The sequence below is a fragment of the Lissotriton vulgaris genome, chromosome 6 (genome assembly GCF_964263255.1).
Source record: "Lissotriton vulgaris chromosome 6, aLisVul1.2, whole genome shotgun sequence".
NCBI classification, from domain to species: domain Eukaryota; kingdom Metazoa; phylum Chordata; class Amphibia; order Caudata; family Salamandridae; genus Lissotriton; species Lissotriton vulgaris.
This window is the reverse complement of record NC_141694.1, coordinates 976678161-976693226: the sequence shown is the minus strand read 5'-3', so window position 1 is coordinate 976693226 and position 15066 is coordinate 976678161.

Sequence of the window (15066 nt, the reverse complement as noted above, 5' to 3'; positions counted from 1 at the left end):
TGAGCGCACCTGGATGTTCCTTTTCTGTGAGCAAAAAACCTTCCTCTATCTGTTCGAAGGGCTAATCTCTCCATTGCTGAAGATGATGGTAAGTCAAATGAAACCCTATATATCCCACACTTTCAGAGTGGCAAGCATTACTGAAGAAATATACAGCTGCGGAGTTCTATGTATCTTAAGTCTCCTGACTATTCACCCCATGTGTATGGTTTATCTCACACTATGATTTTTCAGTTTAGTCTTGTTCCTTCCACAAAATATCTCAAATGAGAGTCCTGATAGTATTTGAACAGACTGGGAATGACAGTCCCTTCTTGCTCAGGGGAGAACAAACACTGTTCGTTAATAAATGAATCTCTTTTAGCGTGCCAAATAAAATCCATCTTTTAAAATATGATGCATTAGTATCTGAGATACAGATTGGATCCTCAGCAATATAGTCATTTTTACCGATGTAATGCGGCATAACCAAGACAGTGTCTTATTTTTCCAGTCCGCTAATTCAGTCACCACTGCTTTGATCCATCCTGACGATTTATGTCTTTAGTTTAAGATGAAAAAAAGTGCCAGTCAATCCCTAGGTAATCTGATAGAGAACTCCGACCACCTCAGAGACTTAATAGTTCTAACTCCTGAGTTGCAGATTTTGATGCCGAAATAGCCAATGCTTCGGATTTGCCTTGATTAATCTTAAAGCCCAATATTCGTTGATTCTCTGTAAATTCCTTTATCAGATCAAGGAGTAAGATTTTGGGATCATCAAGGGAGAACAGGATATAATCTGCAAACCTGATGCATTTATATTCCTGTAGTTTGAGCCCTTTGATTTCAGTGTTATTCCTTATTTGTTATGCCAAGGGTTCATGGGTAAGAGCAAATAGGAGTGGTGACAAAAGCACCCCAGCCTTGTCCCTCCTGCTACAGCGGGGTCATCTACATAACATATTATTACTTGTCTTCCCAAGGAAAAACAAGTCCGATTAGGGCGTGTAATTTCCTTAAGGATTCTCCGGAAAGAGGGTGCAGCTATATTGTTAAAAATGTTTACATCGGAAGGGCATGTCCTGGGAACATGGCTGACAGAAGAGGCGCAACTAGAGTGAAATTTCAGGGGAGGCTAATAAAAATTTCGAGGGGGGGGGGGCTAATTCTTCCAGCAATTTGCAGAGTGAAGATGCAGGGGCTCTAAGAAGGGGTGAAAGAACAACAAAGCCTCATTAACAAGTAAATGGTCTTTTAAAGACCTGTGAAGTACTCGGGTGCGGCTGTGTGTGTGCACGGGAGGGTGTCGCAGCCCAGGCTGCCACACACGACGGGGGGCTGAAGCCCTTTGAGCCCAAAGGGTGTTGCGTGCCTAGCTGACAGGACCTGAGGCCTTGAGATCCAGCCAGCCAGTTTGATAATCCTGATAAATCCTGCCAAATAAGAGGAGGAGCCGCACCAGTGACCAAGATGGCCGCCTAGGGACCGGCTCCGCGGGCCCTCCGCTCCTTAGTCCTCATCCTGAAGGCTATCCTGTGCTCCTGTCCCACTTTCGGGTGGAGGAATCGTTCTGGTGCCGGGGTGGGAAATCCCAGACTTTGGCCGAGGTCGGGGGCCCTCGCGAGCCGCCCGTGAGATTTGCGGCCTGACTGCCTGAGAGACCGGGACCTCGCGTGACGCCCTGCCCACCCTAGAGTGTGACAACAGCAGGCATCAGGGCGGAGCGGGGACAGGCTGGTCGGAGGCCGGTCGAAGTTTGCCGCGAGTCCCTGGAGTGTCACCGCTGCTGAGGGTCATTGTATTGAAGAGCCCCATCGGGGGCACCGCATTGCTGTTGCTCGGGCCGGGTTGGATTGCGGGCTCTGGGCTGCTCTTGAGGTGGGGCAGCGGATGTCAGTGGCGAAATCGAGCCTCTCTTGCCGGGTCCCGGGAGCATCCTATTGGAGAAGACCGGGGGCTGCAATTGCCCGGGATTTGGGGTCCCCACAGAGCGGCAGTTCGGTCGCTTGCTGGATTGAGACGCTGGGAGCCGGCGGATCGTTGGGGCTACCCGAAGACCACTTGTAACCATGCGTTGTGTGCCGTGGGCCCAGGAGTCCTCTATATTACCCTTTGGTTGTGTTCCATGGTGAGGGGAGCAAGGAGCCACTTTCCCCCGGGCCTTGTTCGCTGTGGTGGTGGATCTCGCTGCAGGTCATTTTAGGGGACCGAGGGGGAGAGCGCTGACTGGGACCTGCCCCTGAGGAGATCGGTTGTCTCTGTCCTGGAGTGGCCTACTGGTGAAGACTGGATGTGGACGACAGTGGTGACCCTGGGCCCATCCTGATTCCGGTACCGCTGGGGAGCTGTCCTCCACGAGGTGGAGGCGCGACGGTGGGCTGAATATCGAGGGGCGCGATGGCGGCTAGAGGGGACTCGGATAAACCAGCGACCAAGTCGTCGAGAGGGGCCAGATAAATCCAATCTAATAAACTGGACCGCTATACTCTGCCCAAGGGATTGCCGGGTGAAACCAAGAAGGGGCGTGTGGGGGGCTCGGAGGACAACTCTGTGACTGTGGAGCCTACTATGGCGGACCTTATGGCCGCAATCACTGGAGTGCAGACGTCCCTGGGCAAGAAAATGGAGACAATGGATGGCAAACTAGATACTGTCACCATTGAAATGGGTTTGTTACGGGCAGACCTTACAAAAACTAGCGAGAAAGTTAAATCTCTGGAGGTCAAGGAAACAAGCCTTATCGATGACGTCAACTTGCTGCGGCAGGAGGTGCGTGATCTTTAGAAGTCAAGGGATCTCACTGACCGGAAGCTCGATGACTATGAAGGGCGGGCACAGCGCAATAACATCTGCATTTTAGGTGTGCAGGAGAAATCAGAGGGTCCTACGCCGGATCTGTTCGTGGAAAATCTTATCCTTAATCATCTGAAGCCTAAAGGCCTGAGAAACTTCTTTACGGTTGAGCGGGCACATAGCGCCCCGGGTGGGAGACCCAGGCCGGGGGTGAACCCCCGTCCTATGATAGCCAGAGTCCTTAACTTACGAGACAGGGATGTTATTCTTCAGACTGCTTGCACCTCGGGCCCGTTGGCATTCGAGAACGCGTCCCTCCTCTTCTTTCCGGATTTCACCCAGCTGGTACAGAAACAACGGCAGGGATTCTTGTGGGTCAAGAGGAGACTGAGAGACAAGGGTGTAAAATATGCAATGCTGTATCCCGCCCGTTTGAGTGTGGAGCTAAATGGATTGGCTGGACAGCTCCCATGGGCCGGAGTCCAGGACAGGTGACTCGGGAGAGGCGGAAGAACGATGAGCTTGTAAATGTGTTGCAGTGGGGACTTGTTATGACTCTTAAGCAGCTTTTGGTTTCAAAGGAGCAAGCATTTGAACCCCTGATTAGCATCGTTTAGTTGGCTTTCATCGTTTGAATTGTTTATACAGGGGGGGCTGTTTCGATTCGGGGGTGGGAGGGTGCGGCGGGCCTGTAGGTAGGTCCTCCTCCGTTTACTACCTTTAGTTCATCTTAGTTTAGTTTGGGGCGACAGGCACACTGCTGGTTGGGGATGAGACGATTGTCACTTGCAGGGGTGCAGGGAGGGGGAGGGGGTTTGTGTGTGGGATGGGGGTTTTTGTGTTAGGTTTTTGTTTTTTTATTTTACACTGGGTGCTGTCCATCGATTTTGGAATTCTATGGTGTTATGATGTCCTCCGATAAAAGGGTGGTTGGGATTTCCGTGCTGAGTTGGAATGTGAATGGGCTTGGCGATAAGATCAAGAGGGGTATGGTTAGCCAGTTGATCCGTAGACACTCCCCGGACGTGGTGTTGTTGCAAGAGACCCACCTCATGGGAAAGCGATGCATGGCTCTACACAGAGGGGGTTACAAACTGGTCGCTCACGCTGGTTTCACAAGGGGATCGAGAGGGGCCGGAATTTTGGTTAAGAACTCCTTCCAGCTGGCCATCAAGGCTACATGGACCGATAACAGGGGTAGATACACTGGGATTTCAGGGCTCTGGGAGGGGAGGACTGTGACCTTTTTGTCTGTTTATGTCCCGCCGGCCCTTCAGACCAATACTTTTCAGGATTTATGCAAGATTTTTTTGACGTTGCCAGTTGGGGTGGTGCTTGTTGGTGGTGATTTCAATACAATTATGAATGGGGAGGCTGATAGGTGTCCGGCGAGGGCTTTGTTGCCGTCCCTGAGATGTTTGGCTGACTTTGCGGAGACTACGGGTCTGATTGATGGATGGAGGCTTAAAAATCCTGGTGAATCTCAATACACACATGCCTCGGCTGCCCACAAGTCCCTTTCTAGGATAGATTATGTACTGGTGCCGGCAGCTCAGGCGGCTTGGATCCGGGAGGTGCGGCACTTGGCTAGAGGGGTCTCGGATCACTCGTGGGTCTGGATTGGTCTGGACCTTGGTGGGCGCGACATGGCTCGGATTGTTCCTATTAGCGCCTGCTGGGCCCTGCAGCTAAAAAGGAGATTGTGCGTGTTGCTGATGGCTATTTTCAAGAAAACATCGGTACAGTCACTCCAAGTGTTCCTTGTGGGAGGCCTACAAAACTGTTCTTAGAGGGGAATTGTTATTGTTTATTTCTGGGAAGAAGAGGGAAGGCCGGGCTGCTGTTGATAGGGTGGAAGCGGATCTGCTGGCGCTTGAGGGATTGCATCGTCTGCGCCTCCTTAGAGATGAGTATAGGAGCTTGGTGCATGATAGGGCAAGGACACAGCTGGCGGATACCCAGAGTAGGGTGTATGAACATGGGGACAAGGCCGGGAACTTGATAGCCTGGCTGGAAAAGGGGGAATGGGCGTCAAGATTGGTGCCGGTACTGCAGCCCGCCGGATCGGATAAAATACCGGACCCGCAGGAGATTGCGGAGGAATTTGCTGGCTACTACACGGCGGTGTTTGCGGCCGAATGCATATATACGGAGTCCGAAAATGCGGATATGATTTGTGATATTCCGATGCCCACACTCTCCGCGGAGGATAGGGAATACCTAGACTCTCCATTCACGAATGACAATGTGGCGCAGGCCATTAGAAGGGTTCGCTCTGGCAGGGCCTCTGGCCCCAATGGACTCCCCATCGAGCTTTACAAGGTAAATGCAAACAAACTGCCCCAATCGGTTAAAGACATGTTTAATAAGAGTAGGGAGAAGGGCCAGCTTCCGTATGATCAGCGGGTCACGAATATAGTGGTCCTTCATAAAGAGGGCAGGCCGAAGACGGAATGCTCTTCATACCACCCGATCTTCTTATTGAATGCCGAGCCGAAGATCTTGGCAAAGCTGCTTGCAATTCAGCTGGTTAAGGTCATCACGACACTGATCCATCCCGATCAATCCGGTTTTATGCCCCGTCGCAATACTGCCCTTAACTTGCGCAGATTGCATGGGGTACTGGGCGGTGCCTCCCGGATCCATGAGCCGACGGTTTTGTTGTCATCAGATGCCACCATGGCGTTTGATAGGGTGGAGTGGCCTTATCTCTTTGCCATCTTGAACAAGTTGGGTATTGGTCCGGAGTTTGCCTCATGGGTTTGTCTGTTGTATTCTGATCCCTTAGCTCGGGTTATTGTAAACAATCATAGATCTGCTGATTTTGCCTTGGAAAGGGGCACCAGGCAGGGATGCCCTCTCTCCCCGCTGTTATTCGCCTTGGCGCTGGAGCCGCTGGCGGCATGGGTCCGTTGGGACAGGTCGATTAGGGGGCTTAGGTAGACATCCGAGTGGGAGGATAAGATATCACTTTACGCTGATGACATTTTACTGTATTTGACCTCCCCGCGGTCTTCGCTGATTGCTTTCTTGGACATCCTGGCGGTGTTTGGTAGATATTCTGGCTTCGCCATTAACTGGGCAAAGTCAGTCCTCTTTTTCTTGAGTGGTGATCCCCCGGTCGTCCCAGCAGGCTGTCCGGTTAGATTGGAGATGGAGGGGTTCAGGTATTTAGGTATTTATGTGTCCTTACATTCCCAGAGTAGATATGAACATAACCTATTGCCGCATCTGGCCAGACTCCGGAGTGACGTGGTGCGTTGGAAGTCGCTTCCACTCTCCCTGCTGAGATGCGCAGTTCTGTTCAAGATGATGGCTCTTCCCCGTTTCCTCTATGTGCTCCAAAATTCTATGGACCCAGTTCCTCCTCGGTACTTTAAGGAGATTGAGTCTCTCCAGAGAGAGCTCCTTTGGGATGGTAGGCCGCAAATTGCTTTCACGAAACTGACGCTACCCTGGTACGACGGGGGGATTGGCCTACCAGACATGCAGAGGTACTATTGGGCTTCCCAGCTGGCGGCAGTGAACCACGCTATTTATGGATCACCGCTGGTTCCCGGATATGGTATGGATCGCGGCCAGATACCCGGCGCAGAGTTCGCTCGGGCATTGTATGCCAGGCGGGGGCGGTTTCCTCTGGTGGGGCCTGTGGCGGTTGCTGTGCAGGTCTGGCATGAGACTACGCATTCCCTTAAATGGGAGGGGAGGATAACTCAGGCTACACCGCTGTGGAATGCTGAATACCTGGGCAGTTTATGGAAGACCAAAGGTTTTAACAAGTGGGACCTCATAGGGATTTCCCGAGTCGGAGATATGTGGGGCCAGGATGAAATCCTCCCGTTTGAGACCTTACAGGAGAGATATCAACTGCAGGGGAGTGAGCGGTTCGTTATTTGCAGATTAGACACGCGCTGCAAGTTGCTATCCCCCAGGAAGTGACACCCCGGAGGCTTCCCCGTTGGAGGATCGGGTGTTGGATGGTCATCTGCCGACAAAAACGATCTCCTTGATTTATAAAAAGTTAGTAAACCACATGGGGGATCCCCTCGGGGCTCTTAGAAACCAGTAGACTGCGGATGGGCTGGTCCTGGACGATGAGGACTGGAGGGAGGTGGTGAGGGAGGTGGTGGCTTCTCCAAAGGTCATCGCTATCCAAATGAGGCTCTGGCTGGTGCAATTGAAGATCCTCCACCGATGATATATGTTACCGGCCCTCGATTGGTGCGCATGGGTTTGGCTGCGAGTGGTGAGTGCAGAAGGGGGTGTGGTGAGGCTGGAACGTTTATGCATGTGTTGTGGGATTGTACCTTCATCCGGGGGTATTGGTCCGCAGTTCATGGTAAGGTGCGCGAGGTGTGGGGTGTGGGCTTCGAGCTGGAAGCACGTCAGTGCCTTCTGAATGTCTGGGAGCCACCTGATCTTACGTCTCATGGTAAGGTGTGGGTCACGCTGGCATGCGCTATTGTCAAGCGTAATATTGCTCAACTGTGGGGGGCGAATCAGCCGCCTACCATAGGGAAATGGATGGAAGACCTGGACTTGTGCATGTTTACAGAGCGGGCAGTGTATGTGGCGAGGGGGAGGGGGCGTGGGGGAGAATCTGGTGGGCTTGGAACGCATATAGGGGCGATATCTGCGCTCCTCCCGTCATTCCTGATGACCCAGCTTCGTCGGATGATCCCTGAACCCATCGAATAATATTTGTAATGTATTTCTGTACTTAAGAGAGGTGACATCATTCACTGTTTGCTCGGAAGTAACCCAGTTCATTATATAGTTTTTGTCTGTGTTTTTATTTTTGTGTGCATTAATAAAAAGAATTATTTTTAAAAAATGCTATCCCAGTGAAAGTTGCTGACACAAGAACATTGTTCGACTTCTTGTTTTATGCAATGTATTTGTTCTTTTGTACACTGCTGAATAAATAAATCCTCATCCTGTGTGCAAAATCCCCCCCCAAAAAAAAATCCTGCCAAATAATGCAGAACATTGAATTCCCAGCATAGGCTTGCACGAGCAATACCTGCTAATACACTTGATCCTGATCACAAACGCAGTCTCTCGCCCAAGACTGCGATGTCCGATGGAGATCGTGACTGGGGCTGAGCTGAGGCCTGTATCCGCTGCGTGGCAGCCCATTGTGTAACTCAGCTGGTGGCAGAAGCAGGCCAGTGTGACAATAGCCGGTAGATTGCGGGTGAGGCCGGAGTCCTGCCGAAAGTGTATCCTATCCCCGGCAACTCTGGTGATCCGCTGAGTGAGTGGGAGGATTGAGAGTGGCACTGAGAAGGGTATTGTTGCTGAAATTGCTGATCAGGTGAGGAGACCCCAAGGAAATAGAGAAGGGACACCCAGGACTACTCACCAGCCACCATACCTTGTCTTTCCACCCAGAGGGGGTTTTAGCAACAATCCCTGTGACAAATTACTGGTTGCCTGCAACTGGGTCCCCTGAACTCTTGTGGGACTTTCCCCCCGGTCTGGTCTGACCTCGAAGGGTCGATCACGTTCCTGGCTGGGTCCAGCAGCATTGGTGCTGACACCAGCCCTCCACACCCAGAGACCCCGATAGTTGGGGTGATGCCAGCCCTTGAGGGCCCGGAAGGGTGAACAACTATCCTTCACAGCACAACAATATACCACCTCGCACCACACCACCCAGACAATAATGCAGCAGACGGGGACAAACAACACAGGGGACATATCAAAAGGAGATGCAGTTAGCCCTCCAGGGCCAAACAGTTGGCAGCTATCCAGGTCTCCCAGACTGCGCTCGAAAAAACAAGACAGACAGTGTCTATTGATGTTATTCTCCTGCAAGTAGAACTGAGGAATGTCACAGACAAAATCAAGACTGCTGAAGGCCACATCGCTGACCTGCAGGGAAAAGCTGCAATCCTTAAGCAGCAGATGGCCCAGATGACCACGGTCACACAGAAGCTGGAACAATGAGCAGAAGACTCAACGGTTCACTCCCGCCATAGCAATATCCGTGTCCTGGGGTTTCCCGAAAGTGCGGAAGGGATCTCTGCAGAAAAGTTCCTGGAGAACTGGGATACGGACCGAACTCAAGCCATGGGGCCTGCCTGAACTTTTTGTTGTGGATAGAGCGCATAGAGCACTGGTGCCTCCTCCACTGCCAGGAGCTCTCCCTAGAGCCATTATAGCCAACATCCTCAACTACCAAGACTGGGTAAGCATCCTCAGAGCAGCCCATGAACAGGCAGCCCCCCCCCCCCCTTTGGCGATAGCAAGATAGCCATCTACCAGGACTATACAAAACAGGTACAGGAGCAGCGCAAATCCTTTCTCAGCGTCCAACAAACACTAAGAGTGCTACAACTACAATGCATGCTCCTGTACCCCGCAAGAGTGAAAGTCCCCTTTCAGGGGAAGGCACACTATTTTGATCAACTGGAAGAGGTGTGGTAATGGCTGGAAATCAGGGACAAGACAGTGGTACCCTGACCTGGTAACAGCCAAAAGCAGAGCTGTGGTTCTGGCGCACAAGGGAGACCCCGTCGATACCTCTTGGTGAGTGAAAATCCGAACTCCATCCCTCTGGGTTTCAGGAAGATTTCAATTAATGAGGATGAAACCATACAGGTAAGCACAGCAGAAGCACAAGGCATGGAGTATAATACTAACACACAACCACCAGAATATGGAACTGTGACCGAACCTTCGAGCCCCACCTTGGACTTTGTGCAAGACATCATGGTCGCCTCGGAAGGGGGACTCTAAACGACTGACTGGGAGGCCTTCTGTTTGCATCTGAATAGCAGCACAACTGGGGCCAAACTGACGAGTGACTGGGGGGACTTGAATGCTGTTGGCAATGATTGTAAAACAGGTGTATCAGCTGCACCACATGCTGGTGTGATGGTCAGGCAGGTAGCACATAAGAACTAGGGCATGAGTGAGTGATGCATGGACTACCAGTTAGAACGCTCAGGCTTGCTAGATGAGAGCGGCTGCGACCAGAATGAAACAGATATAATCAAGGCAGATGTGAGTGGCTGCTGGTTGGCATTGTGAATTAGCTGGTCCCTGTTGGACAGGCTGGGATGCTATGCAAGCCCTGGCACAAGCAAAGGGTGGACATAGATAGTCAAATGGTTCCACTATGTTCATCCGAGGATGGGGGGGGTTGGTTTGTATTGTTTATTTGTGTTGATATTTGAATGGCAGTTGGTAAGAGAACCCAACATGGTGAGGAGGGAAGGCTCACATCAGAAATCATTGAACAAGATAGGTGATGACCTCAGAGTCCTAGCTTGGAATGTCAGAGGATTAGGAACATGCATCAAGAGATACAGGGTACTCACCTTCTTGAAGTGACACCAAATTGCCAAAGCATGCTTGAAAAAAGCACACTTGACACTTGGATGATGCAGGTCAACATGTCTAGCTAAGAATTGGCAAGGACACATCTTTCACCCCTCCTACTTCACATATGCAAGGGGCACACTAATCTGAGTGGTGATGGGGGTCCCGTTCTCCCTAATGTACATGGAGGCTGACGTGGGAGGGTGGTTTGTCCTGTTACAGGGAACCCTGGCTGCACAAGACCTGACCATACTAAACACCTATGCCTAAAATAATAACAGCTGTACCTTCTTCCACACTATTCAGGACCTGATAACGCAAGATGTTGACTTACCCTTGATATGGCTAGGTGACTTTAACTGCATCTTAGACCCCAATCTGGATAAAGTACCCCCAGAGCGAGCACTAAGGGTAATGCAATACATGGGATTAGAGAATGTTTGGCAGATGAGCTACCATAGCCAAAGGTTATGCACTTGTCATTCCGTGACAAATACCGCATTCAGCAGATTGAACAAGATACTGGTGGCTGAATTCCCAAGTACCGAAGACATTTAGGTAACACACCCAGGGCACTTCCTATCAGATCACTCCCCGATCAGCTGTGCCATAAATTGAGGCGACCATGGAGGAGCTAAAAGGTATTGAATGGGAACCTGCATGGGTTTAACATGTGGTGTGCGTCGACTGCCACAGCAGAGTTAAGCAGAGAAGAAATGGTGCTGGGTTTGATACAAGTGGGCCCTGGTCGTACCCAGAATCACGCAGGAAATGAACATAAAATGCTTGAAAAAAGCACACTGGGGGGATGTAGGTGCTGCATGTCTAGCTAAGAACTGGCAAGGACAGACCTTTCACTCCTCCTACTTCACATACGCAAGTGGCGACGTGGGTCCCATTCTCCCTAACATATATGGTGGTTTATCCTGTAACGGACAAGACCTGACCATACTGAACACCTATCCCCAAATAATGATGACCCTACCTTCTCTCACACTATTCAGGTACTGAGAACGCAAGATGTTGACTTGCCCTTGATATGGCTAGGTGACTTTAACTGCATCTTAGACCTCAATCTGGATAGAGCCCCCCCAGAGCGGGCACTTAACTGCTTATGACTGCAACACTTTGCAGGGTAATGCAATACATGAGATTAGAGGATGTTTGGCAGATGAGCTACCCTACCCAAAGGTTATACACTTGTCATTACGCAACATATAACACATTCAGCAGATTGAACAAGATACTGGTGGCTGGATTCTCACAAACAGAAGACATTGAGGTAACAGACCTAGGGCACTTCCTATAAGATCACAACCCAGTCAGTTTCACCATAAACTGGGGTGACCTTGCAGGAGCTACAAGGTCTTGGAGGATGCCGGTAGAAATCCTAGAAGATCTGGTTTGGTTGGAGGCACTATTGCAGGCATCAACAGATTACATGGAGGTTAACTGGGGCTCCACAGTCAGTAAGACCACAGAATGGGAGGCTCTTAAATCAGTGTTGAGGGGAAATTGCATGGGCCTAATCTGTAGAGTGCGTCGACTGCCACGGGTGGAGTTAAGCAGAGGAGAAATGGTGCTGTCTTTGAAACAAGCTGGGGCACTGGGCGCACCCAGAATCACGTAGGAAGGAGCATACAGTGTGCAAGCGCATATCAGAAATTTGGGACCAATCAGACAAGTATACGCTAAAACAATATGGCATTGGGAACACACACCACCACTCACAACATACCTCACAACATCTGACGGCACTAGGGTCACCTCCAGGACAGGTATTGTAGGCACGTTCCAGGAGCAACTACAGAGAGTGTACACTGCGGACCCAGGCATAGCCCTGAACTGATACATGCCATTCTTAGGACATTGATGCCAATTAGGCAAATAATGGCCAATATTTTCCTCGAAACATAGAGGTAAGGTGGCTGTGACATATATGAGGACTTATACTCCGGAGAGACCTTCATAACCTTCGCACAGGCTTGCAAAGAATTTACTCCCAAATCTGGGCACTTCTTACATCATGCGGGTCTAGCCAAGATGGCCAAGAGGAACTTTCCCTCTAACTCCGCTGCGCCCAAGTCCGCCCACATTCTAGGAATCTTACTGTCTTGTGGAGCACATACTTGTTGATTGCATCTTGGTTTTCTCCTTGCGGAAATTGATTTACATCCAATATTTTTAAAATACGAAATAAGGTCACAAGCCCAAGCTGTAACCTTAGTAACCGAAATGCTGAATCTGGATATCCCCATTGCTTTGGGAAAATATATGAAGGCCATAAAAAGTTTTTTAAGGGAGAAACTGAAGGGTGGTAGTGAACTCATTTTGGTTTTTAGTTTGCCTTTCCCCTTTTATATAAAATTATTCTTTTAGACTAAGATTTAAATTTTAAAAGATTGAATTGATCTGTGTTCTGTGATTGTATGTTGGTGCTATTGTGGCTAGGATGTGGGTGTTGTATCTCTTATGAATTGTTTTATTGGTAATGTTATTGTTATTATTATGCTGGGTCCCCTACGGTCTAAATAAACAGAGTTGTCTCTCTGGTGGCAGACTTAAAAGAGGACTACGCACCTCAGAATAGAATAGAATACACAAATCAGAGCTGTCTACTGGACAATGTTAAAGGGCCCAATGGCTGAAAAATGGCCTACAAATGTTTGCATTTGGTGCTGGTGCTTGCCAGATGTAGAGTTGCCATCACCTGAATGGGCTAGGAGGTGCCTGGGATCAAATACTGTGTGTTATAGAGTACAAGGGAAACCCAATTTGAGCAGTTGGTCAGGGACCTTGGGTACATATATTATTTCAAAGAACAGTGGTCCCTAGACATACAGGGATAGTCATGACAAATAAATATAGATCAGAGATGGATTCTATATCGTCTGTCCAGCCGGACAGGGTTTAATAATGCATATAGGAATGTAGACAGAATTCTATACAATATCAAGTGGGTAATTTCTATCCAAAAAGCTCCTAACCTGCAGATATTTAAAGAAATCATTGGAATGCAAATGAAACTTATCCTTTAAGAAGGAAAAAGAGGCCAACTGACCATCATGACCCAGATCACCAATAACTTTTAGACCCAAAGAGTACCATTTATATGTTATAGCGTCCTGAAATATTGGTGGTAGCACACCCACAGCACTAAGCGAAGTATAGAAATGAATCTTCGGAATAGCTATGCGAGAGCGAATTTTCTGCCAGATAGAAAACAGAGCCCAACAAATTTAGTTTTTTTGAAATAGCTTGGCTCTAACACACGTGTTAGAACACTCTTGGCAGCATCTCCGAGGGCTAAATCGTATATAGATGGACTAATACATAAGGGAATATCTACTGTATCGCCTATCAGTGGTGAGCCAAAATGTTGTAACATAATAATAATAATAATAATAATAGGGGCATTTGTAAAGCGCTGAGTTACGCACACCGGCGTGTCCCCGCGCTGAGGTGAGAGAGGCGGAAGCTGGGAGTTTAACTGAAGGGCGGGCAGTCTATCTGACATATAGGTAGGTTTTTAATTTAGCACGGAACCTAGTTTCTACCGGTTCTAGGCGTAAATCCACCGGAAGTTTGTTCCAATGATTTTCCGCTAAATACCTAAACGATCTGCCTCCCATGCGGGCTTTCTTCACCTTGGGGATTCTTAACAGTCTCCCACCCGCAGATCTTAGTGCTCGAGCAGGTTCATAGGGTTCAATCAGGCTCTGCAGTGGTCGAGGTGCCCTGCCATTCAAAATACGATGGCAGGTGCAAAGAGCCTTGTACTCTACTCTGCTCCTCACAGGGAGCCAGTGTAGCTTCTGCAAGGCCTCCCTCAAGGGCGCCCTTTTGGGCAACCTGAGGATCAAACGTGCTGCCGCGTTCTGCAGCACTTGAAGGCGACCGAAACTTTTCCCAGGTGCCCCCAGGTACAGCAGGTTCGCATAATCCAACCTTGCGGTCACCAATGCATGTACCAGGGTTTTACGGGCCTCCGTGGGCAGCAGTTCCAGAATTTTCCTCAGCCTTTTCAAGACTCCAAAGCACATACCCACCACACGGTTGATTTGGGGCCCAAAGGTGAGACCCGCATCAAACCACACCCCCAGGTTTTTTGCCTCCTGACAGGGGGTGGGGGTCGGCCCTAGACAGGATGGCCGCCAAGCCGACGACCAAGCAGACTGGTCTCCCCCCACCACAAGCACCTCTGTCTTGCTGCCGTTAAGTTTCAGACAGTTCATAGCCATCCAGTCGGCAAGATCTTTCATACACGACCGGAAGCTATCTGCCGCAAGACAGGGCGCGTGCGACATGGAGATGACCAGCTGCGTATCATCGGCATATGATACTATTTGGAGGCCATGGTTCTCTACAATGGAGGCAACAGGCGCTACATACAAGTTAAAAAGGGTCGGGCTCAGGGACGAGCCCTGAGGCACGCCCTGGCCCAAAGAAACCCCTTTAGAGTAGCAGTCTCCTTGCCTCACTTGGAAGCTTCTGCCAGTTAAGAAGGCCTGGATCCACCTCAGCGCGGTATTAGCAATGCCACCTCTGCTCAGACACTGTAGCAAGGTGGAGTGTGCTACAGTGTCGAACGCCGCGCTGAGGTCCAACAGGATCAAGGCCATCGTTTGCCCCTCATCTACACCCTGTCTCAGATGTTCTGTTGCCATCAGTAGGGCAGACTCAGTCGCATGGCGAGGTCTAAAGCCGAACTGCGTGGTGTGGAGTAGCCCTGCCTCCTTCACATATTCCATAATTTGGGCATTTACCACCTTCTCAGCCACTTTGGACATAAAAGGTAGGAGAGAGATGGGCCTCAGATTTTCTAACACCTCAAAACTAATATGAGGTTTCTTCCGAAGGGGGAGCACCACTGCCTGTTTCCACCCCCTAGGTAACATGCCAGTCTTAAAAGAGACATCCAGGACATGCCTAATGTAGGGTTCCAGGACCTCCAGGCTGTCC